We start from the raw sequence: 23,334 nt of genomic DNA on the forward strand, positions 1-23,334 counted from the left end.
TAGTTTACGTAATATCGCTGGGTCGACGTGCATATATATTAAAAATATAATTATATATTATTATTTTAATTAGTGTAAAAATTTATGTCATTATTAATTTATTCATCCATTCATCATTCACTCACCTCACTTTGAAATTTTTAAAATGTTAGTTTAGTGAGATATTATCTATTGAAAATCGACAATTTTAAACTAAAAGATTTATTACTTTTTCTGATTCATCTAGGAGTTCATTTAGACCATCACATTTATTTCTATACAAAACTCAAGTCATACTATTTCCATTCATAATTCCATAGTATTTTGTTGATAACTTTCAAATCGTTAATTTGAATAATTCGTCCCTAGCCCCTGATATGTATCGCACCATCACGTGTCATAGTTTTCTCTTCATACTGGAAATCAATGCCTTGTTTGCGCGTCTAACCCTTCTATTAGTGCTGGTATTTTCATACAAGTTGAGTTTTCATCTATATTGGTTCCTGAAATGCGAGAAATAAAACAAGAGAGTGAAAAATACAGAGCAGGTGCTACAAACAAACTGAGTGCACATAGCAGCATAGTCAAGTGGAAAACCGCGCGTAAAAAGATCCCTCTGTGCAAGACACAGCTCCCAGTTCAGTCTGTTGAACCAACGGTTCGTTTGCTGAATCGGTCGTGACTGATCGATGAATCCAGTCAACGGACTAGAGTTGGTGGCGCAGCCTCGCTACCATGTCACAGCATTCCGAGATGGACGACGACATGGGAACCAGAGTTGTTCGATCTTCGGATCTTTTAGTACGGTTCGTTCTGTACCGCACATCTGTATATTCGTCGTCGTTCGAGTGCCGGTATGTGGGTAAGGGTTAAGATCAGGCTTTGCAAGCCAGATTATTTTTTGTGTGTTTTTCCTCCCGTAGCAGAAATGTTATTTGTTGCTTGGCTAGAGCTGTCGCTTGCTTGATGGTGCTTGAGGTGCAAAATAACACCAGCACGCGCGGTACTGGACTGAATGCTGATACAAGCTCGCTTGTGCGTTTGAGCGGGTATTTTCGTTTAAGGTACAAAATACAACAGCGCGCGTACTGAGTGTACGCTCGAGGGAATTTCAGTGTTTAGACAACGATTTCAAAAGTGAGCTTGAGTGCTTTCTTTAAAAAGATCCACTCATCAGCTCAATGTAGAAGCGAATTTTGAAACGCTCTGGAGCGAGCGCCCATCTCAGTAAATACAAAACTATTAAATTCATGTATGAACAATATACTCTGTCGAGATAAAATATTTATTGTAGACCCGATAATTTGAACGGTACCTCTAAATTTAATGGGTTCATTTAATAATGAACTTGTTACTCTATTTGTATCAGAAAACTGGTTTCTGGCGCCTTCTTTTGCTGGTTTGTTTGACTGCGTTCCGTTTCGCATGGTTCTTTTCTCTAGACTCCACGTGTAATGACGTTTAAACCATTTTTAATTTGAACGATGTTTAAAACCAACGGTTCAAATTAAAAGTGTTCAGATTAAAAGCGGTCATATTATCGGGTCCATGAGTAATTTTGTTTAAATATAATAGATTGTTTATTAGTATAAAAACTACAATACAATCAAATATTTTTTATTGTTTCTGCAAATTTTATTGTTTTTTGCACAGTTTACACCATTCAACTCCTAAGGTTTTTTCTTTTCGGGCAACCTCATTATGATTTGTATAGCTGTGACCTGTTTCCGTTACGCTAAATCTCGATCTTGATGAACAACATCGTATCAAAAATGGAAAAGAACTCCGTGATTTCGGTGCGTAGTCGAACAACAATATGAAACTTTGTTTTGCCTAGTTTTACGTTAACGACCTTTGAGCACCGCCCGATTCTGGTCCCTGTTTCGCTCCAAACTTCGATTACAATTTGTTGATCGGTGAATAGCTGCAAAAGAAAACATATGACAATTAGTGATTTGTGGTTCCATGATGACACTGTCACTGTGTGAAGAAGTGGTGCTTTATTTTCTTTTGGTCTATGGTGTTGAGTCAATGTTTATCCGATTAAAATCATTTGTAACACTTTACCTTGTGTTTCTGGTCTAATGAAGGGCGGAAACAATCCGTGTTGTTCCAAGTTCGCAACCAATCATCCAGAACAAAATATCACATCATACTGCAGAGTCCTTTTTCATTGAGTATCAATATCAGCAGGTTGTTTATTGGCGGACGATGAGGGGAGTCTCCAGCAAAGATGACCAAGCTTCCAGCAGTTCCGAGAAGTTCAGAGCGGCTGGTGGAAACGATTTTGTCCATTCGGAACAGCAACAAGCTACCCCGCACCTATGGGAACTCATAAAAAAAACACAATAATTATGTGAAATCGGACGATAGAAAAAATGTACTCGCCGGCTAATATTTATTGATTTCCATCGGGGAATGATTTTTATCGCTGGAAATGACTCAGCTTCAAATGCGACTCAGATATGAATATTGTTTTATTTTACATGAAAAGTATACACTAAACTAAACATGTTGGAATTTAATTGAAAGAGATATTAAATATATTTATTTCAAAACGTTCAACCTATGATGAAATTTAGAAATGAAAGCGCTTTATTTAGCTAGGAACACAAACGAACTTTTTTCAGGCGCCATTTTATTTTGCTTCGTTGCTTCTTGAATTTTGTTATCAATGTCGAATCGAAAACAATCCATTATAGTGTGAGATGTTAGCTTATATTTATAAAGGACAAAATATTCAATATAAAGAATTTTTTGGTGTGGGTTCTGCGAATGAGGTATTGTCGCGCTTTATTTTCAGACTTCGCGTGCTATCTCGCAGGCCTCGACGATGGTTGCAGACGCGGATAGCTACAGGTTAAAAGATAGGAAAATTTCTCTCAAACAAAACCAGCTGCTGCCAAACAAGCGCAGTAATTCGATTGTTTAGTGAGAGGTAAACTGAGTCACTGAGTACAGGAGAGTTTTATCATGACAAGTGCATAAGGTGGGTAAGATTTTATTGATCTTGTCAGGTTTAGTGACTGTGCGATTACCTGAGAAGCAGCAAGGACGCAGTATTCTATATTTTCTCGGATGCAATAATAAACTATAGAGGACGATTGTCGCTTGGTTCCTGTTATCGTTCCCAAACATGTTATACCCACCGTAAACGTTCTGATTTTTCCTTCGTTGACATTTAGTGCCCTATCCTGCAACAAAATATGTTTCGCTAGTGACGACAGCGACAATCTTCCTCATAGTTTATTACCTCTATTGTTCTTCGGATAGAGCCGCTTTTCTGCGCTTATTTTGTAGTTACTTGCTGTCAAACATTTGCTCTTCGAATTTCTTTCCACGCTACTGAGAGCGCACAAATCGTAGACTCATATGACTTTATGATTGTTTATATACATTCATGCTTCGACGCTGCTGAATCTCGTATTTCGTAATGCTTTAGTTGCATTTCACTATTTTCCACTAGAAATATAATGAGAATATTTGTTAGCAAAGAATCAAAACTCAAACAAAGTTTATTTTATTTTTCCAAAATTAACAATACTCTCAATATTAGATCAGAAAGAAATAAATATCTTCAAGTATGGCTCCGGCAATAGAAAATTTGGCTTCAGTTGACAACCAAATTGATTCTATCCGCACTCACACGCTTTTTCCCTTTCAAAGAAATTAGAAACAACGAGGCCAGTGTCGTGGACGCCACCAGCGAAACTAAAACTTGCGCTGCCAGCCAACAAACCGACGACAAAAATACGTCCTATCGCCTTTGAAAATCGCCAATAGAATGACACAGAAGTTCCTGGTGAGAACTTCAGTCTCAACGTTCGACGAGCAGCCGACAGGTCTCTCTCTTCTGCAGAACATCAATCGTACGTTCGCACTTTGCTCAGCTCAATCCTGCTCGAAACTATTGCAGGCATCATTTTTCTTCCTTCTTCCTCATTCGCAGGTATTGCCTAACGACAGCAGTTTTATTTCGTTTTCCTCTCACCTACGCAAAACGCATCAGATGACGAAAGGAATCTTTGTAGTAGTCGGAGTTCATTTGTCATCAATTGATGTGATGATAACCAAGTGCACTGATAAATTATTGAAGCATTTTATTCTTCATTCCATCTGAGATCTCATCACTACAGCCAGTAAACGTCAAAATTTCAGAAGAACGAAAGAGAAAGAGATTTTCCATGCAGTGCTCTATATATATCTTCACGCGAGATTTTCGAGTAAGAAGAAACAAGGTGAATAAGACACACAGAGTGAATTGATATGGAACCTGCCATTCGATGCGGCAATGCTTTCATAAAATGAACTCGATAAAGCATCCGGTGAACTGTATTTAAATGCTCCTGAGTTCACGCTATATAACAATAGACTAACGCAAAATGAACTCCCCCAAGAAATTGCGGAGTTTGAGTGGCGCGAATTACGCTCAAATGTCAAAAGCCATCGGGTGAGTGATGATGAACTCCCGTACAGTCTATGCATCGAATAAACACAATGACGTTTGAGTGGTGCGCAGATGATCGTAAAATCCGATTAATCGATTAGTAACCAATCGATTGTTTCCTGATTCTGTCGATTATTGAATCGGTTAATCGTAGTAGTAATCGATTTCAATAATCGATTATCACAACGATTAACTGATTAATCGAAGTAACGATTCATTTATGAGACCTAGGTGTGCCTGTTCATCAAAAATTAACCTGCATGGAAGAAATCTAGAAGAACAGTGAATCTACTCGAAAGATTTGGGCCCGTATAATAGGATTTCGGCTATTTACAATGTGTGTATTCTACCGCACTGCCGAAACGGTTCAAATGCAGTACGCGCCGCGCCATCTTTTACTCATCATTCGCATCGCACGCGCCGCAGACACTGACCCTCCCATCCGTTACGGCAATTGCCGAAAATTCGAGCGAAAATACCACCTGTGAAAACAGATGCGAGATTCGTGGGCGGCGATCAGTGCAGTGGACATCGGCCAAATCTTGCATTTAACCACTGGTATAGTTTACATATCGACCGAAGCCTAATGCCACGTTTAGACAAGGTGAATTGAGCAAGTCGCTTAATCGAACGCGAACTGAAATGTAAAACAATTTAATTCATCACTTGAACGAAAAGAAAGTTGGAACATGTTCAACTTTTGCAGCAATCGATTTCAACTGAGTTGTTCAACCACTTTGCCCTCAAAACGTAGCAGCGTTCGCATTTCAGACACGCACGTCTGAATATCTGCCGCAACCTTGGGAGAAAAATACCAGCTCATCAACACCGATGCCACACTCGGTAGGATCGACCTGCGACAAGAATGGAGAGCAACCCATCGGCAGGACAACAAGACTTATCATCCAAGGCCTCAGCTTGACTCCAGGCGGTATCACCATGACCCGCATACCGTGGGTACACCTAAGCGTCGTTGAGAGAAAGGAACGATTCTCCGAGATAGGACCGTTGACTGTGCCCTGCGTGATAGCCCATTACCAAAATGACATTCTGTATGATGCACATGTCCAGGATTTTTATCCGATTACCCTATGTACCGTAGTTAGTTGTCCCCAATTTATATTTTGTTATATATCACCCTTACAAAAATAAGCAGATGTTTTTATCTTCCTAAAAGGTGTGTTCTCGAAATTTATGTAAATATCAACAGAGAAAAGAAAAGAAGAAGCAACATGGTACCCATCATCTAGAGAAGTCTAGAAGACCTGTGGTATTCGAGTCTAAGATATCGAGTAATATTTCAGTACACTCCTGTCAATATCCCCTATCGGTTCCCAAGTCTACTCGTCTAAATTTGAGGTAGACACCGGTTAAACGGTTGTTGCATTGAGGCGGATTTGAGTCTGAAGGTTCTAGAAATCACAAAAATATCTAAGGAGCTAATTTTTTGTCTCAGAGATATCACGGAGATTTCTTAGAAGACCTTTCCGAAGTGGTTGAATAAACCAATGAATAAAAAGTATTCATTCCTAGTAAACAGCACACCCCAAACGTCAATGATGAACTCGGTGATTGGACCATTCATCGGGCCTGCAAGTACTTAATTTTTTTCGCCGAGGTCGGTGCAAAAATTGCTCGAGAATCCAACAGCTCGATATCTCGGTAAAATTCTCGGGAAAGTTCAAACCACTCGATTGGTCGTAAAATGTTCGTTGATACCAGCTGTCAAAATTTATCGCGCCGTCTTGGTAATGCATCGCTGAGTGGGTCGTAAAATGCTGCTGAAATTCAGTAAATAATTGTTTTATTTTTTTCAGATAGTCAAACAAATAATAAAAGCATCAATTAATATAAAAGAAATGTATTTCGTGTCGTATTTTTCGCATATTGCTAAACAAAATTAAAATGGTATTGCAAATAGTTGCCCACCCAAAAGAATAGGATTTCTATTCCAGTTTTTGGTACAATATCGAAACTTTTATTATGTAACATCAAATACAAACCATGTCCTGTGTAGGAATCTAATCTTGTCACGTTGAGGATGGAAACATGGGTCTTGCTCAATGGTTCTTTCTTGAATTGTTTTCGATTTTTCCAATGATGTTAAACCTATTTAATTTAGCTCGCGGGCAAAGCGGTTACCATCGATCTTGTTTTTTGGTTTTAAAAACGAAGCCAAATAATAGCACATATTACTATCAATGTTGAAGTAATCATGCCCGAGAGGAATGGATTAATGAGATCAAATGTCACCCAAAAATTAGAGAGAGAATTCCCAATTCTTTGCTTCTCAAACAGCAGACAGAAACGGAGAGGTTTCACGATGACAGATGGGTTTACCGAAACTCAGTGAATTACGAACTACGATGACTACCACCTAGTACTCTTTAATGGAAAAAGTACCATTATGAAGTTAATAGTTCAATCTATTAAAAGAGTAAACAGTTTACCAATAATGAGTAGTTACGTCGATTCAGGAGTACTTTTACTCATTATGCAAAACATTGAATCCCCAGAAATGAGTATTTTTTACTCTTGATGGCAATATAAAAAATATAATAATTAAATAATTACTATAATATTTTAAGCAAGCGCATTTATATGGGCTATGGAAAGTTTTCTTATTTATAATTTATCAATAGTGAAAATACAGAGTCGATGGACTTTTTGTGCTTTGCCGAATCACGTTCCAGATTGTATTTAGTTCTCGTCGAGATAAATCCAACCGAACTTACTATGCCGGATCTATCAGAATGGAAGTACTTTCAGCAGCAGCCTCAGAATTCAACTTGCACTGCAATCGATGGCTTTCCATACAGTGGTCAGCACAATCCGAAGTTATTTGAGTGCATGGTAAAAACCAGTTAGACCAGAAAGCTTTATTTGAAAGTATCCAATTTACCCTTTCAATTCCTCCTCCTAAATTTGAATACGAAGCTGTTGACGGAGGAATCACACCGCAAGACCGCCTGATTCGGTACCATCGGACGACGGGCATGATGCATGGCAGTAAATGTTGACTGAGGATGGAGCATTTCATAGCGCTATGTTGCACAAGTTGGTTTCCGCGTAAACGAACTTTTGTTTGTTTCTTGGATATACTAGATCCTATAAGAGAGATATGCAAATTTTCCAGACGATTTAGCAACGTTAGCTTTTGAAGGAAACGCTTCCAGACCTGCGCGCAAATGTTGAAGCTTGTATACACTTACATTTGATATCAATGGATTATGTTTGTTGTCCACTAATCAGTGTTAAATAAGCTTTATCACTAAAATAAAAGTGCAATACAAACAGGCGAAAAACAATACAAAAACTATATTACTTCATTCCGAAAGTAAACAAATTATTATCTGATGAAACTTTCTTAAAATCTATCTCAATACCTCTCAACCTCGTCTCAATTGAAAATAAACAACGTTATTGGCTCACGTTTTGACAGTTCTCAATGCTCGATTACTACAATGGCTTGCTTGTATCTCCCATTATAGGATCCCCTAGACATACTGAGAGAAAGGCGTTAGTGAACCAAAAAAATCAATTATTGTTGATCATTTAATATATTAATATAAATAGTAAAAACAAAACTTTTACCATTCCTCCGCCGAGTGATTTAATTTAACTTGTTTTCACCCACCAATGGGTAAAACAGGCAAATGAAATGGACAAATGCTATTTTAGGAAAAAACAATACCATTATTTTGATAGTTCCATATCGTAAAAGTGTTCGTTTACTCAAAGAGTATTAGGTTTACAGTGTACTGCAAATTTGACTGCCGAGTTTCAGTAATTTGAATAAACGTCACATGTTGGATATCAGTGAAAATCAACTTTACCAGTTCTTAATTTATCTTCTGAGAAAAAATTGTGATTAAGTGTGCGGATGTCACTTTCCGTCCGATAAGAAGAAGAATCGTGGAAAAAAAGACGCTCGTGGTTAAGTAAAAGATATTTTTGTTAGACGATCCCCACGCGTAAATAGCCAAATAGCAACCTCTAATATGACGCGAACTCGCACCGGTCGTTGGAAACGGGTTTGGAAATGTAAACGCAACCTTCAAGAATACGAGTTGGCAATTTGGAGGACCTGCTCCAACCGTTGCCAAATATCACATTGAAATATAAGTAACCCATATATAAAAATCTGCTGTCTGTGAAAATTGCCATGGATGGAATGTCTTGATTTTCAACTGATTAGCGGTAAGTATGTAGCTAACCTGATAGGTTAGATATCTCGAAAATCTGGAATTTTAGAATATTGGCGTCTTCTTTGCAAAGTTGTTCGGGTGGTCATAAACCATCACGACGAAAACAAGTTTAATTTGAATACAAACTGCTTGGCGGCGCTAGTGAATTTAGAAATAACCTAGGTTGATATGATAGTTGAAATAATAAATTACGTCTTTACAAAATTGTTCGGATGATTAAAACCATCAGACGGAAAGCGTTTGAAGATAACAACCGCTTGGCGGTGCTAGTGTATTGAAACAACCTGAAATGTCAGTATCTCAAATATGTAATTTTAGAATATTGCGCCTCTCAAGTTGTTTGGGTGGTCAAACCATGGATCATCAACGCAGGTTTAGATTAAGATATAACCGCTTGGTGGGGCTAGTGTAAGAAATAACCTCTAGGTTAGATATTTCGAAAACTGAAATTTTAGAATATTGCCGATTCCAAAAGTTGTTCGGAAAACCGTCATGAATGCAAGCGTTTAGTTTTAAACACACGCTTAGCGGCCCTAGTGTATAAAGAAATAAACTGATAGGTTAAATATCTCAAAATCTGAAATTTCAGAATATTGCCGTATTCAAAGTAACTTGCCATAAGACGAGTTCGTATAATTCATTTAATTCCACCACTTGGTTGTACCTTTTGACAGATACTACAGTAAGACCATCTTCAGTGTCTCATTGGACCGATTCAACTCAACCTCGAGCAGCCAATGAGATTGGGTTTCAAACTAATCTTCTGGTTTTGACTACCCTTTAAATCTTACTAAAACCTATCCTAACAGATAATTCGATAATTTGTAGAAGATGGCCACTTCTAACTCTAACGGATTTAGAAAATTTAACCTAAAGGTTATTTCCATACATTAGGCCGCCATAGTATATAATTTCAAACTAAACTAGTCTCCATCATAATGTTAAGCTACGCTGAACAACACGTAGAAGACAAAATCTTTCTAGTCTTATAGATCCTAGATATCCACCTCACTAATTTATTGTATTATGCTAGCGCCAATATGGATGGTCTAGCTAATCTGATAATCACAAAATGCATTACGCACATATTTATATTACAAAAGTAGGAGCGCGTTCTTAAGATTTGAAAATAATTTTTTCCTGATTTTATTTATTTCGTGTTTGCTCTAATAGCAACGATATTCACCACCGGTGCGAAGCATATCGTAATTCAATCAACCCTGATAGAAACAACGGTGCGAGAACAAGTATAAATAAAATAATGTACTGCCTCCCATACTAGACACGTATTTGATACATCGGGGATTCCTTATAGATAAAGATTGTCGCCTGGTTCCTTTGTTCTGCTGTCCATCTAAGAGCAAGATTACCGGTGGTGAGTTTAGGTGTTTGGCAGCGCAGTATCATTATTTGACACTTAGGTCGCTACTAAACGCGCTGCTATAACCAGCGCTACTGACAGGTGACAAATTTGGTAGCGCGATAAGAGCGCGCTATTTGATGAACTGTCAACTGTCAAACAGGTACGGAATACAACAACAAATTGAGAAATGTCCGATACGGAAACGAGTGACGAAACTAAATGAAAGCTGCGCGGGAGATTAAAATGCTCGCGACTGATAAATGATGTTCTCAAGTCCATCGGGGCTCTTCAACATTCCAAATTGCTTTTGGTGGGTTAATTTGAAGCTTTACAATTCACGCAATCCACCACTGATGGTGCATCGGATCCTCTTCATTTAATGGTGTTGGATTGGTAGGCGAGCACAAATGTTTCTACCAGATGAGCTCTGTTTGCTAAAAAGTCTCGCCCTTTGAATGTTGAGTTGATTTGATAAAGCCCACGCAAACCAACACCATCAGGTAGGAAACCTTCACCTACCCATTGGTGTGTGTCATGTGGGAGAGCTCATCAGACTGGCAACAGTTGTTTGAATCTTTGTGTTCAGCGATAAGTCGTTGTAAATTTGTCTGTATTGTGTTTCAGACGTTGAACCTAGAGGAAAGAATGTTTATGTCTCCCAAACATGTTGGTAATATCGTCAAAACGTTCTGATTTTTCCTTCGTTGACATTTAGTGCCATATCCTCGCCAGCAAAGATGTTTCGCCAGTGACGACAGCGACAATCTCACTTATAGTTTATTATCTATTTTGGAAACGAACAGTAAACAGCAATGAAACACGGCATCATTGCAAAATCGTCAAAACGTCAATTTTATTATTTTCAATCCGTGCTCAAGCAACTCAACACGAGGAGTTTTTCCGTTTTCTTGCGATTGGTGCGCAAGAAAAGTGGTGAAAATTGAAAAATTGCAGTGTCTGCTTTAGTCTGTTTGACCCGGAAGACCTTGGAAATCGGTTGTGTTCTGATCGCGGTTGGTTACATCGCCCTACGTTTTGGGTCCGTAGCAGGCGTGCTGGCAGCACCAACCCGGATGAGTAGTGATGAAAATGGAAAATCTACGGCGACGAGTGCATCATCGTTCCTTCGTCGGATCCTGCTGCAGCAGCGGCAGCAACAGGGAGAAAATACAAGTTATCATAATCGGCGTATGGCTAATTATCCTCGGCGAATCATTTTGATTAAAATGGATGTTCAGATTTTGCTATTTTGGAAGCGCGAGGCGGTTGGCGGAAGGATCATGGCATTGATATGTCACAGGAAGGAAATCGACATAGTGGATCTGATGCTAGGGAGAGATGCGTAGAGGGAGAGATTGTGACGAGAATTTTTTGCACAATTGGTGCCTTGTAAGGAGAGAACTTATTGCATGGAACGGTATCGATTAATTGTTTTAGGCTGTTGATAAGATTAAAATTGGCAAACACACATATTGCAAAAGTATCGGTGACTCAGAATTATAATCGTTTTAAAATTTTATTTGCAGGTGGAGTGTAAATTGGTCATGGCGTTCTTGTAACATCGTTTGAACTTGCAATGCAGCACATCTTATCAGTATCATCAATATTCGAAAGCACAAAGTGGTCTACTACTGAGGACGGCAAACAAGCTGCCTTTTCAGGTCCCAAGAAATTCACAAGTTTACGTTTGCTTTCTCGACGATGGTACATTTTGTCAGCATCTTCCTCCCCGGATATTCACAGTGTTGGGGAGCATAGAAATGAATTAGTTTAAATAATGTTGACGACTACAAAGATAAACATCTTAAGAAATTGATATTTGAATGCTTCTAAAGCGGAAACGTGCATCACCGGCTGTCGTATGGATGAAATTGACTTACTGAATTGGATTGAGCTACAAGGAGGAAACATTGGTTGCCTTCTGGTCAGCTCTCATTCTGAAGCGTATGATACAATCCCCAAAGAAACAGTATATCCTTTCGTGTCCAGTACGAACAATCCACTGGAAACGAAAAGGCCGGGTTTCTTCAGGCAATAATATGTTCAGACATCCCAGAAGAGGATGAAGATGACATCGACTCGGATGATTCCGACAAAACAGTGAGAAGTGCTGATCGGCGACAACCCACCACTAGTGATAAGTTATGATAGCTTCAAGCATTGCACGTCGAACGTTCAAATAGAATGCGAAACGGTACTATTTTCGAAGCAGATCATGTAATCTGCTCTATCCCGCTGTGTGCTTAAAGCATGGCAAACAATGGGTACCGAGCTTACTGCAATACAAACTCGTCGATTGATTCTTCATTATGGAACTTAGATAAAATCTTCCTAGAAGATCGGCCTTTTCTCACCGCTTAAGGTTAGTTGAAAAACGTCTTGTGGAGCACATCGACCCAGAACCAACGTTGACGAGAAGAGTAACGGAAATCGAACTGGACAAAAAATTTACCATTCTCCAAGATCGACACCCTGCTGGGATGGATCTCTGCCGAAGCGGAATAATGGAACGCATTTCACACGAAGTGGTTGCAAAAGTGAAATCCTCCGAAAGTTCCTCAAGGACCCGTTCATTCCTAAGCCAAAGGTCGGTGCACCAGTTGGAGCAAGAGCTCTAGTTGCGGATCTTACACCGCCATTGTGCAGTGCCTTCAGGACGATAGACAATATCGCGCAGCACTTACTCAGTCGCATCAGTCAAAGGTATGTATAGATGGTAATAATTGGTAATTAATATCCAATGTTAAGATACCAATGAACCATTTATTAGTATGTACGCAGCTCTTATCATAACTACAGATTCAGATTCAACCTCGCCATCAATCGCATTGAATTCGCGATGATGGTACCTAGAAGCCATTGAATATCAATTATTTCTTCGCAATAAACAACATTAATTGAAACGGTTTTTGTAAATTCAATTTTGCGCGTCAATATCACCAAAATGACGAATATTTCACATTACATCCTGGATTACATCATGTATACGTGTCTCTGTACTGAAGAGACGCTGATGTCATCTGCATATCAGCATATCAGTAGATGGAGAAGTAAAAGACATGCATTGAAAAGGTCCCATTGCGCACCGACATTTGTTTTAGGGTTACGACCACTTATCCATCCATGTCCGTTTCTGCGATAAGATTCCAGTACAAGGTTGGAACTCGGTAACGTCCAGAATACGTGCTCGTGGTCCATTGGTTTTGTATTATTGACGGTAAACCATTTCGCAGAATTGAAATTATTGTTACCAATACAGGTTGACTGATTATCCGAGTATCGATTTTTTACTCCGATAATCGAATCACTAGAAAAAAATCTGCAATTAAATAACGAAAACTAATGTTTATTTTGTTTTCAGGTGTGCTGAAATTATTTAGTATAAACACTTATAATCACCTAGCTAATGTATTCAGGCGTTTCGGATGGCTGACATTTTTCACCTATATTTGTCCTGCACTGAAAAGCGTTGCGAGAACATCAGCATTTAATATTTCTAGTTGAAGTTGTACTCCTAAATGTACAATGTATTAAGTAAGTCGTTTTGGTAGTAACGACCGTTTGGCATAATAAGAAAATTGTCATAATGATTTCTGTCATTTGAATGACAATTGGGATAATGACCATTTGGATAAAATTAAGAATTATAATACACTATGAAGAGCTCAATTTACATCTGTATTATTGCGTTATTCTGGGCATATGCGTATTTTAAGGAGTGGATTTTCTCTTAACGTGTGAACCGAAAATGGGATTAAAAAATGTCTCGGATAAAACTACAGAAGTACACTCAATCTGATATATGTTATAAAGAGTTGTCCTAGGGTCAAACTTTGACTAATGAATGTGGCATATGTTCCGTGGTTCGTGCTGCTTCTGATTCTGCTTTGAGTTGCTTCGTGGCTTTGGTTTACAATCCATTTGTATATAAAGAGCTGGAGCAGAGTAGACCAAATAATGCCTTGGCATTTTCACTGTTGAAATGTTCGATCGTGTACTTTTCCCATGATCTTTTGTTCTGAAATACAAAGCGCGCCGCAGTATTTTTTTTGTTTACGGATGTTGTGAGCAATGTTGGAGAAAGTGTGTGAAAATTAAAGTCATATTTTTTGCCTTATTCGGTAAATAGTATTTAAAGAGGAGTCATCCACTTTGGCTTCATTCAAAATGTGTACTTTAAAGAAGGAGTCATCTATTCTTGCTTCATCCAGATATGCGTACTTTAAAAATGAAACATTTACTCTTCTGCCTTTATTTCGTAAATGCATACTTTTAAGGAAAGAGCATCTACCCTTTTGCCTTATTCCGGTCAAATGCGTACTTTTAAAGAAGGAGTCATCTACTCTTGCTTCATCCCGGACAAGCTTTTTAAAAATGAATCATTTACTCTTTCTGCCTTATTTCGGGTAAATGCTACTCAAGGGAGAGTCTATCCCTTTGCTTTTATTATTAGATTTCCTATTATTATCGGTATTTATAGAAGTTGATATTCCAGATGAAATAATATCAACTGTGCTTTTCAAGAAAAAAGAATTTTTCACGGTGGCAATAACATAGTACCATTAATGGGTAAAGTCATTCAACCGTGTATTCCTCAAATGCGTACTTTTAAAAGGAGTAATCCACTCTTGCTTCATCCCGGCAAGCGTGACTTTTAAAAATAAACTATTTACTCTTCTGCCTTATTTCGGTAAATGCGTACTTTTAAAAAATGAGTCATTCACTTTTGCTTTCATTCGGTCGAATGCACTTTTAAAGAGGTTTACCTACTTTTACACCGGGAAATCTGTACTTTCAAAGAAGGAGCATCTACTCTTTTGCTTCATCCCGGCAAATGCGTACTTTAAAAAATGCTTGTTGAGCTTGAGCTGATTGACTGTAGTTGTACTCCATTATGACCAGATCAGCTGTTCTTGGTATTAGGGAACCAACAGATGTTTGCTTGGGACTAGCTCACACTTCAATGTACAAGTACTGGATCCTCATTTGTTAGGTCACACTGGCGTTGCCACGTCAGAATGCAAGTCAATGTAGAAGGGAGGAAAGATGATGCAATCACTCGCCCACTGCAAGTCGAATATATCTGCTACCTGCCACGACTTCATGCGGAATAGATTTTTGGTTAGGTTCGAGAGGCAGAGGTCCGTCTTGGTTAACGAGCGCGCAATGTGATAGATAGAAAACAACTAATGGAATTTCTAATTGATGTTTCGAAACGCGCTTTATAGCGTTCATTTCCACTAGCAGATTACTGTTAGAATATTCCGTTGAAGGTATAGAATGAGATGAAACGTATGGAAGTCATTTCAGTTCTAGCGATTAAGAACATGAGAAATATGAAAGATACAAAGTAGGGAGATGGAACGGACCTGGATTGAACCACGACCTCCTGGCATGGAGGCAGAAGCAGTCAGCCATGACTACCAAGCCTGCTCATGCGTACTTTAAAAAGTACATTACTTTTTGCTTTATTCCGGACGAGCGTACTTTTTAAAGAAGATCACACCCTCTTTGTCACTCCAGTCAAATGCGTACTTAAAGAAGGAGTCATCTTTTGTTTCCTGCAAATGCCACCGCAAACGTAAACAATGTCTTCCTCAAATTTTCAACAACTGGGACCGCCCCAGCCAAAACCACTTGAACTGGTGGCGCTCTGCCTTCTATAAAACGGAAGGGAAAATATCGCCAAGTCTTTAATTTCTTTTCTCAAAATCAGCAGAAGAAGTCAATGTTTACGTTTGCGACTTCGCTTTGCAAACAACAATGTTGATATACTCCTACGATTAATCTCTTTTGTGCCAAATGGTAGTTTTCCTAAACGGCCGTTGTATTTAATACATTTTTCGAGGATTGTTAAAATGGTCATTATGCCAAACGTCGTTAAAGGTCGACCTTGAGGACCAACAAATTATGCCAAATGGTCGTTATGCCAAATAGCCTTTAGACATCTAATTGTTATACCAAATGGCATTATGCTAAACGCATTATGCCATATGGGCTCTCCTGTCTAAAAATTATTATTGGAATATTTGAACTTTAATTTAATTAAATTTGCTTGAGTAAATGATCGAATAGTTAAAACAAATCAGTTCTGATTATGTAGGGGAACTGTCTGATCTCCATCTCACTGAACATATATTCATCTCATCGCGAAACAAAGAAATACAGTACAATTTCGTCGCTTCTGTTTACCAACATGCTGCTGAAGCTAAACCACAAAGAAACAAATCAAATTGCTTTCCATTGCTTTGTTTTTGATGATGAATATCGGAGCCAAATATGAATTCAATTCCTATTTAATTATTACTTTATTTCCGAAGTTTTGAATAAACAAATTTAATTATTCTAAGATGAAGTAGTTGTTTCTAAATACACCTATAATTAAAGCCATAAATCTAAAGTTAAATGTAAATACGTTACGTTTATATAAGTCCCATCGTCTACTCGAGGCCTAGTTTAAAATTATCCTTTGCCTGCTTTTTCTTCGATTAATATGTATTTCTTTTATCTTCAACTTTCCAGCCGTCGTGCTATTTGCCGAGAGCATACTCACCTAATCCCCACTCAACGGTGCATGTGCTTACTCTTAGTGGCCGAACACGCAGATCCTCCTAACGCCCACTCACCGCAGGAAGATGGAATCGGATCAGCGATCTTAGCTCCTGATCCAGGCATGCCAGAGTAATAAAATGGATGACGACGAGTCTCAGTGATTCTAATTATTGTAGTTTAGCATCATTTGCCTTTATATTTCCATTATTGGCGCGGTCACATTTGTATTCTTTTGCTTGTACTATAAGTTCTACACCAATCGTCAATTTTGGCCTTGTTTTCAATCATGCACTAAATTTTTTTTAAGGGATTTGCATTAGACTGATGTTTTAAGAGTAAAATTGCATCAGCATATTTATATTATGATTTTGATTAACAATGTTGATAGCGCAATAACCCTACAGTTTGTTTAAATTCCATTGACAATATTCGCAGTACAAGATTAATCTAATCAAAGAACCCATGTTCTCCTTATCATCATATACGTAAGAAAGTATTTAGCATAAGACGAATTTAAATATTATACGCAGCTTATTATCATCGAATATAAATTATGTATGTCATGTATTCCTAGATTTTTATTTTCGTCTATCACTACATTATCGAAACTGTACCTAAACCTGCAAAATCTCAACCAATTATACTTAATTTGTTATCTAGTTTTACGTTAAACAAACACACGTTATCTGGTATAGATACCAAAAATAGACGCTTTTATTACGCAAAATGCATTGTATCATTATCAAATACATCTCTATGATAAGCGGAAGTTTCAATATGAATCAATGAAATTTAAAACACTCTTCAATTTACACAATATGATTTGAATGTCGCAATATTATATCGCAAAGGAGAGTGAAATAGGAAAATAGTATGTAATGGATATGTTTTCGATGAAGCAGTGTTCGAACTGAGAGTTTTTTTATGCTCGAAGAACGCATATTGATGCTTGATAGCGAAAAAATATATATGTGAGAACGATTTGAATATTAGTTGGTTCGACGCTAAAGAATAGAAAAGAAAAACGAATGGAATAAGAGGCTCATTGATCAAAAGCATTTTTGCTAAAGTAATAAATTTGAAAATAACACGAAAGTGCAAGCAGTATAAAGTATGTACCTAAATATGATTTGTGAATTACAATCAGAAGGAATCAATGATTATTTACCTGTAATCTTCGCTCTCAAACCATTCTCTAGACTGCTACAAACAAAAAGTATGCTGTCTTGTCGGACCAGCAAGTAACACCAAAGTAAGATTCCACCCACTTCACCTCTTCGAAGGATGTCGCCTTACTTCACTGAGCTTGCGAAACAGATTCTACCTCTGTTCAAGCTCTGCAGTCGGCACGAAGATATCTGTACCAGCATATCAGGATGTCGTGTGCATCTTGTGGCAAAAGTGAGGTTTTACTACCGATTTTCCGCAAGCCCTGAAGGTTGGATTCTGGGCTCTGGAATACCAGTGCAATTGTCAACAATTCAGCAATCTGGCACTTTCCATCAGCGGAGTTCGAGAAACAACCACCCAGATGCGTTATATTCCATGCATGATGGAGGAACTTCGAAGGTAAACTTCCACAATGGAGAAACTGATGCGCAGTTTAATCATTCCACCAATTAGAAATCGTACGCAAAGCCCCGTAAGGTGCTGAGCGACCAAACATCGTGTCAACGATGGAGAAGCTCCCGAAGTAAGTGCCAAGCGGTGAATCACAAGGGTGCAACGAGCCTGTAAGCGTGCGGGTTTACGCCATCCGCAAAAAGCCTCGAGCAGAACCAGCAGAGAGACGAGAGACCGTCGTTGAACGACAAGCAGTTCCCGCCTCTGTTGCGACGGATTTTTTCTGGCTCGAGAAAGCAGTTTTGACAGCAGTGTCCATTTCCACAGCCCCAAAGCTGAAATTTATTATTAATCATGAACCTATTATCTATGAAATAACTTAAAACTAGTTTCAGTTCAATCCACGAGCCATTCTCGTCGCCACTCAAATTATTCTATAACGTCGCCTCTGTATGAAGTATGCATATAACCAGTGTTCCAGTTTTAGCAAAACATCAAACTTCACTCAACAGCCTTCATGATACAACGTGCCGAACCTTCCACCACTCCAGACAAACCAGCAGAGGACGCCGTCCACCGGCGCCCTCATCTGTGCAGCAACGCCTCCAGAACGCCATTTCTCCGCCGTTGCGAAATCCGCTCCGCCTGGGAATGTGGGACTTGATTCTCCTGCAGCAGCTGAAACCTACTGTCGGAGAAACACAGAGCTTGAATCTGTTCCGCCCGGCTGCGAAGCTGCAACGAAGGAACAGGAAATCAAACCGCCTCGGTAATCATGAATTTTCTGACTAAATAGGGCCCTGAAGATTCCATCAAAATCCCTCTGGAACGTTGTTGTCTTAAAAAACCCTGAGTTGAGTCAATGACTTCAACAACGGACAGCGCAACATTTCGAGACACACCTGAAGCCTGATGAACGTCACATTCCTGACTTTAAGTGCCATCGCCTACGACGAAACATCGATTGCGATTGCACAAGTTTTCAGTTTGAAATGACCATAAGTTGAGGCACCAAACGGCCCTAGGACCAACAGCCTCAAAAGCAATCGCGCTACCGAGAGCAAATACGGGTGGCCGCCAAACAAGAATCACTAAACAACCTGACGGCATGGACGGTATATCATCGCCGGCGATATTAATGAATGCATCGACGGAGGCAACAGCGAGGATATTGACCTGAAACACTTTCCATCGAGGAGGCGATTTTGCGCGACGCAACCTACCAGTAGTCGTCAGGAGCAGAGCAAATTGTTACCTCTCAAAGATTTGATCCGTCTGCGGATTGCAACGAAGGCAATTCAAGCACCAATCTGTCATCAAGAGATTGACAACTTGACCAATAATCAAGTCCAGGAATGTTGCTCAGAAATAATGATTTTCCAAAGCATCAGCGCTCTCCCCAAAGTAAGCCGTTCTGAAACTGAATTCAAAACAACCTCATTCCAATTTGATCCTAGACAGCAATGGACTCTGGATCGCTTTATAGATCTGTTGGCTACTGAGATAGGCCGGCACTTCGTTAGTTTCCACCAATCTGGACAAACAATAGTCTCATGAAGCTGCTATCAGCAACATGCAAACAAATGATATCAACTTCAACGACTTCTAGGAGTTGGCGATAAAGCTGACGAACTTTCGAACTATGTCAAGACCTCCAAAATATGAAGGCCTCAATTTGGACATTTAACTTGGCTCCAATGAGTGAACTCGTTCGAACATCTTGCCAATGATTTTCAAATCATGACTAGATACTTTCCTCCACCCAGAAATGCCAAACAATCCGAACCAAAAACTGAACCTCCCAAAGCTTATCGACCCATCAGCCTTCTCTGCGTTATCGCAATAGAAAGCGATTTTCAGCCAGTACTGAATCTGCCGAACAAAATACATCTTGCTCGAGGAAATATTGGTTTTCGCCGTAGATCAACCGTTCATCAACTGACCGGTTAAACATCCTCAGTCGGAATGCAGTGTGTCCAAATACCGCCATGGCCCGTAGACGTCGAAAAGCTTCGCAACAATTCTGATCATGGTTTATGTACAAGCTTCAGGGACAACTTTCCGCTTACTAGTGAAAATCAAAACATCTGTCGTCAAGGATATTCCGAGTTCATCTGGCGGAGCTATTTTGATCCGCAACGCAGCGTTCCCCAGGTTCCTGCTGTTCTTTTTCACTTGACTGCGTACCTGTATGAGGAGGCACTCTGTCTCTGTTCCAGATGAAATCCATCATCTACAATGGTAGATGCGAGCCCTCACATCGAAAGAGGCCTGGATTTCTGACGAATACTTCACCAGCTGAAGTTTTGTATTAATGCGGTCAAGGCAGACATCCTTTTCCCTGCCCTCGATCTCCAGACTGTTCCATGAAGATTAAATCATCTTCAACACACGGTGGAATGGACCAACACGCTGATTACCACGGCCTCATCGACAAAAGCTGATTTTCAGCAGCAGATGACAAACGTTACGGCTAACCTCAAGTTGGCGATCTTCGAACTTGTCAGATTTCTTGGCCGAACTGGTGTCAACGGCAAGTGAAGGACTGATGGTGATTGATGCAACGAATTCATCCGACGTCCTTTGAAGGCCAGATGAGGAAAGCAGAAAGAATACAGAGCCACCTGCAACACGCTGAGGACTCTTCAAAGAAACCGGAATCCAAGAACGCCGTGTCAGTTTGTCGACGTACGGATCATCGGTTGCGGAATTAGCATGAGTTGTGAAATGGAATCAATGAAAAGCTGAATCGATCTAAGCTGTTTCTCACGATGGCACAGGGCAGAAATGCAAGAACATCCGGTGTAAAGGAGAGCGCATGACCCGCGATGATCATAAATGCTCCATTGTCCGCGATGATGACCAAACGCCTGCAGTTTGGTATTTGCGCAGAATACGCTGGGGCTGTTAAAAGCGTCGTCGTAAACAAACGGCGAAATTTTATAGAAGACCCATGAAAAGCGTTGTTCGCTGAGACTAAACATAGCAGATCCGGAAGTGGAAGATAAAGTAGAGAGTAAGTTATTTTTTTAGAATCGGAATTAACCCTAAGTTATTCGTCATCTGTTTTTCTCCTGTTTGATAAATTTCATTTGTCCTACCCACGTCTCGAAAACGCGCCTCTGGTGTAAACACTCAACGCCAAGCTTAATTGCTTTTATTGTGCTAATTTTTATATCATATTCAATTACGAAAAAGCACTCATCCAAGTGGAATAATATGGGTTTTAATATTAAATAAGGTTCATCACTTAGAATTTAAAAGCTGTTATTAGTAAAATAAAATAAAAGTTCATCAAGCGCATGTTTTATATACAATGAATGATCAACAATATACCACCAAAAACGTCATACCAATATACCCAAAAACAATATTATTAATCTTCTTAGTTGAAGCTCGATAAATGATAATATAATTACTAATTAACTTATTTAAAAACACTAAAAACCAATACATTTTATCTCCCTATGTATTCAGCAATAGTAAGTGACCACCACATGTAGTGGCCAAGAAGTGAAGAAAAAAATTAAATACAATTCGATTTGTCTTCTATTTCATAAAACCCATTGAAGAATAATCAGATGCAAGAAATGGTAAGTTTCCCTTCTGTGTTTCACCCTGCGTATTACGACTAATGAATTGCGGAGATCTCCCGATGCTCCGTCCCTAACCGTGACAAAACAGCGTGATGACAAGCGTTCTGACCGTTATTTCAACGGACTGACGGACGCGAGACACATCGTCTCCCAGCAACGCATCAGCTGCAGCAGGGTCGAGCAATCCCTCCAGCCAGTCGGCTATAAAACCAACGGGCCATCGGCGGTCCGTGCAATTCAACGGACGACAGCGAGGCGAACACATCGTCTCCAGCAGCATCAGCAGCAGCGGTCGAAATCCCCTCCAGCCAGGTCGGCTACAATCCACGGCCATCGGCGGTCCGCGTCTTCAACGGACGGACAGCGAGGCGAATACATCGTCTCCCATCCAGCAGCAGCAAAGGTCGAGCAATCCTTCCAGCGTTACGGCTGGTAACCAACGGGCCATCGGCGGTCCGCGTCATTCAACGGACGGACAGCGAGGAACATCGTCTCCATCAGCAGCAGTAAGGTCAGCAATCTTCAGCTGTGTCGGCTACAAATCCAAGGGCCATCGCGGTTCGGCCATATCACGGACGGAGAGCGAATACATCGTCTCCAGCAGCAGCATCAAGGTCGAGAATCCCTACCTCCATCTTTGAGTTGATGGAATAATTTCAAGGGTTTGGTACGAGCCACGAAAGAGTAACTGAAAACGCAATTTTCTAAACTGCGAATTCATTCAGTTGTAAGAGGATAGACATCAAACATGAATACGATCAGACTGAACTTCCCAAACATCGCGTCTTCCCGAAGAAACCTCAAATCACGCACACATCTGTAACATTGGTTTTATTGTAAAAGCACGAATGAAAAAACTCATTTTCTTCATATTTTTTGAAAATAGCAGTTTATTTCATAAAATTGAATTGAAAATTGCTAGTTCAATTAAAAACATTGTTTAAGGTGGTTATCAACAAAGCCACAAATCGCCATCTTGGAGACCTGGCTTTTTCTAATGATTTTCAAGAGTCGAATTAGAGAACCACAACCTATGTGGAATGAAATATTCGGATCGTCTGCTTACTTATGTAAACAATCGACTCTAATTTCAGCATTGTACGAAAATTGTTAGATTTGCACTTTGATAATAGGGTAGAAAACCGTGGTGAATTTAAAATTCACCACATTGATTATTAAATCACCTTAATTAAAAAAAACTTTCGGAAATTACATCGAATTTATAGATTGAAACGAACATTTCATTCAACATGGACACATGTTTCCATCCAAGTATGGACCAAGTATGACAACAATGACACTGGTTCCATTTTTTGCCCTCAAATGAAGAACTGACAGGATAGACTGTCAGTGGAAATTCTCTTTATCCTGTTTTTGCGCCTCTTTTCGGACTGAATTTTAGAGCTGGTTGACTTTTCGATCTGCTTGATTTCTTATTGGCCTGCAATGTCTTGAGGACTTTCTCTCGATTCGGGCTCGATGTGAGAATAGATGCCTTTTCTGTTTTCCTTTCACATTCTCTTCCGTGGCGCGAATTTAGTAACGGACGAAGCGAGGCGAAGTGAAAGAACCTCTTTACAGCCGGAGTGACAAGGATGACACCGATGACTGTGAATATCCGGTTCC

The 23,334-nt window shown here is 39.5% G+C and overlaps 1 pseudogene; it reads left to right on the forward strand.

Moving 5' to 3' along the window:
- The first annotated feature begins 714 nt into the window (after positions 1-714).
- LOC134204122 (uncharacterized) lies at positions 715-22,349 on the forward strand (annotated as a pseudogene).
- Positions 22,350-23,334: the final 985 nt, after the last annotated feature.

This window comes from Armigeres subalbatus, unplaced genomic scaffold (genome assembly GCF_024139115.2).
Source record: "Armigeres subalbatus isolate Guangzhou_Male unplaced genomic scaffold, GZ_Asu_2 Contig41, whole genome shotgun sequence".
Taxonomy (NCBI): domain Eukaryota; kingdom Metazoa; phylum Arthropoda; class Insecta; order Diptera; family Culicidae; genus Armigeres; species Armigeres subalbatus.